At 38.8% G+C, this 3943-nt stretch overlaps 1 long non-coding RNA gene across 1 annotated transcript; it reads right to left on the bottom strand.

The window, feature by feature from the left end:
- Window positions 1–273: 273 nt before the first annotated feature.
- Window positions 274–2737, bottom strand: LOC139150949 (uncharacterized). The gene is made up of 2 exons (XR_011556305.1): window positions 2667–2737; window positions 274–1851 (listed from the first exon to the last, which is right to left on the bottom strand). It is a non-coding gene; the product is annotated as an uncharacterized lncRNA (long non-coding RNA).
- Between the last annotated feature and the right edge of the window lie 1206 nt (window positions 2738–3943).

Raw genomic sequence — 3943 nt, 5'->3', positions numbered from 1 at the left:
AGGAAAAACAAAATTTCAAATTTCCGAAAAACTAAGATGGTAAATTTTTTCTTACTCCAAGAGCTTTAAGGTGAAGTACTACGAATTACGTCAAAATTAAGTTGTGGTGTCATTTTCTTGAAACTTTGCACAAATATCCTTGGAAGTTATGCAAGTGCAAAAATGAAATAAAAAATGGGGGTCACCACGCTCGTTTCCATGGAAACGGACGTTAAAATGGCGTCGTTAGAAATAAATAAAAATGATATAATTCACTTAAACTAAAGAAAGCAATTATAAAACGCTTAGCAAATGAGTTAATTTTAATAAATACCAAGAATTAAGATCCATATCTATCGAATGTATAGTTTTCATGATGTTTGTGAAGAAATTTTAACATAAGTATCGATTACAAAATGACGATATCGAAATTATATCACTACATAATTTTCGAACTTTCTTCCTGTCGCTTTGAATAGTGTCATTTTTACCAAACTTGGCGAATAAACTCCTGACATAATACCATTTAGTTTACACTTTTAATAAAAGGGTGTCACCACGCTACTTTTTACAATATCTCCAGGTGAATGGGTAATTTGCGCCATATAAATGGGAGAGAAATGTTAATTTTTCGCTCATATTGAATATAAACCAGCTTCCTAGGGGGTCAAAATATGACAAGGTTATAGGTCACATGTACTTCTAAGACACTGGGTCAAAAAATTAGGTAAAAGCGCAATTTCAACAATGACAGGTGATGTTAAATACATGCGCTACAAAATAACCCATTTGCGGCAGGCTGGAGTTAAATCTGCGCAGAAACGTTCTAAAGCGTGTGCGCGTCCGAATTCGTCGCCCTTTACCTTAAAATGAACCCCTGTAAGCGTTAGATCAGAAAATAACCGAAAAAATTTGAGAGTCCCAATATCTGTCTCCGAGCCCTATTCTACCTTAATGCATCGTATGTATTAACGTTTATGTTCAGCTTTCAGATTTCAAGGACAGAGTCCATGGGATCCCTATGTTTTGTACGGTTTGTCAAAATGACCTCCCACGCCGAGGAACGTTTGGGAATGATCAAAAGAAATTGTCATGGTAATAGAACTTGGAGGAAGAATGAAACCAAAGATTGACAACTCAGACTAACCCATAGAGTGAATCGAATAAGAATTTTAAGCAAGACACGAAAGGCGTGCAGCACAACTGTAACCATTAATTGTGATGTATTACCCCTTGGCAAACTTTGACCACGGAGTGATTCGCACAATGTGTAGAACTCGTTGCGGGATTACCCTTCTGCTCCGTTCCAGCCACGATTTCAGCTCAGCACCTGTTCCTGTCACGGGCATTCCGTTTAAGACTAATATGAAATGTCACTGGTGTTTATACTGATCTATTATAAGTCACTTTGATGTTATTAACCTCTCGCAAGCGAGAACGACATCGCAGTCAAACCTTTGCCGTTATCCACCACTTCTATTCATCGTGACATACTTTTGTAACATGCTATCCCAACATGAACTGAAATCTGAATTCGATTGGATGTCAATAAAAGTTGCACACTCTTTCCAAAAAAAGTTAATTTCTTCGCCCAACTCCATATCCCTTGGGGTGAAATAGCTCTGTGAAAACGTGCGGAGCGCAAATATGGTCTTCTGTCCAGCCAACCTAAATTTCGATTTTGTCACGACTTATACAGGATAGTTTTACAACATGCTTTAACTACCGCCGGGCTGCTTTTTATCTGTAATAATATTCCTAAATTCTCACTAAGTATGTTCATCTGCCTGCTTGTCAAGGTCAATATCCTTCTTCATTCTTACTTCTCATCTATGTCCGTCTCTTCTGCAGATCTCTCCGTCCATCTCTTAACTAGAATTGAAAAAAAATGGCATCGTAACTCTGTCACAGAGCTGTGATCGAAGTCTGACTACCCCCTCCTCAAATAAACCTGAAAGTGACTGCAAGCCGAATGACGACATTCTACATACATATGGAATTAATTCCCATACCCATGAAACTTTCTGCAACATAATAAATCTCGCGTTGTAGTATTTCACATAATAACGGTGGCGGATATGCAAAACTACACCCTCGGCGACGGTCGTGATAGAGGGACCGTGCCTCGACTGACCAGCTATCAAGGACTGTTGTTTGCGTTAACCCTTTGAGCTCCAAAGTCATGATTTTTGCCGCCTTTAAAAAAAGACTTACGTTTTTTTTCAGAATTTTGCTAACAGTTTTGATAAAAACTGTAACGCTGAAATTTGATGTCCATTTGGTTTCAAATTCTCAAACAAAAAATACAGAAAAATTCATAAAAAATTGTAAAATGTTGCACGAAAAATGCACTGTATTGTTTGCATTGATTGGGTCTGAATAATTTAATGACCGATAAATCGAACCTTGCAAGGCTGAGGCAGATGAGACAGATTAGCGACGAAAATTGACGAGTGTTCTCAGGAATTTTGACAGGGGAATCGTGCGGACTGTCACGACAGACCCCGCTTTTGCAGTACGGTCAATGCCTGATAATAGGCGTCCTTCCATGGACTCACATACAGCTATGAGGCAGCGTTTCTCACAAAACTTTAAAGAAAAGACGGAAATATGAGTTGTCATCGGGCATGCACGCGTGTTACTTGTCAACCAGAGAAATCCCCCGTCACTAGTGAATACCAACTTACCATATTAATTGGTGGATACGATCTAAAATAAATAAACACTACCGGGCGTTCAGTCGTTGGCACGAGAATGGTTACGGTTCAATTGAGCGTCACGCAGCGTCCACCAGTCAATCAATGGTGTATCCTTGATTGACAGTTGACAGCGCTCGACGTGTTTCACGATGTGTTTGACACACTTTTTCAAATATCCATGTGTTCTTTATATGTTTAATGGTATGTTGGTATGTATTCGACAAGGCGGATTACTGGTTGCTAAATTATGAATCGCATTGCATAGCTTTCGAAATGCCGAGCCAGGATCTTGCCAGTCAATTTTTTGTCAATTCAACAAAACGGCCACTATTTTGAATAACAACCCGAATTGTTTCCGCGCAAATCAGATTAAATGGTATTTGAAAAACTCATAGAGGTAACTATGTAAGCATAACATATCATTGCAAATGATCAAACTCCCCTGAGGCTGTGCAATACTTCAACGAGAATCGAGCAACGTGATCAAAATGTGCCGTGAACGAGGATAAAGTTGTTTTCAGATATTTACTTTGTGACTGTAGGCAATTTGAAGTACAGCGCTGAAGACGGTCACCGACATTGTGACCTCTTATTTGAAGGTCGGCTTCTTAAAAGTAGCCAGCTATTAGCCGGTTCAACTGTTCTTAACAGTTAGAATAAAAAGAAAGTTATATTTGAAGGTGTAGCCGCCCATTCCTGCCTATCCATTCCCTGGATAACGTACAGACATTAACTTTGTGACAGGTTTGAACAGCAAGGCGACTGCTCGAGAAGTAGCCTCACCGCATGCACCCCTGGAAGGAAACCTTTTAGATCTCAATCCATTCCAATTAATCTTCTATCTATTATTAGCAGACCTTGCATTATAATCACTCAATAAACTGGTCTCCGAAGATACGTGGTCCATTTTGTCAAAATCGACCCTCGTATAGAAAGTGAGATAGCATTTAAATTAGAATATGTGAGACCAAATTCATAGAATTTAGTACATTTTTGATGACATGGTGCCTTGTAGTAGTTACTGACAAGGTCTTGTAGTTAATGGCCGTTAAGGTTTTAACTCAAACATAGTCCACTAAGATAAGGGCAGTGTCAAAGTTAATTTATTAAGTGGGTATTTGAAGTTCATTACACCAAGTAACTTATATTATGAGTTTTTATTTTCACACTCCTAAATTTTTCGACCCTAACACCGAGACTGCGGTTGAACTGATCCATCACAACTTCACCCACCATAACCAAGTGTGCAAGTGGTTGTATTGATA

Source organism: Ptychodera flava, chromosome 15 (genome assembly GCF_041260155.1).
Source record: "Ptychodera flava strain L36383 chromosome 15, AS_Pfla_20210202, whole genome shotgun sequence".
In the NCBI taxonomy this organism is placed as follows: Eukaryota; Metazoa; Hemichordata; class Enteropneusta; family Ptychoderidae; genus Ptychodera; species Ptychodera flava.
This window is presented reverse-complemented; position numbering and strand designations above follow the sequence as displayed.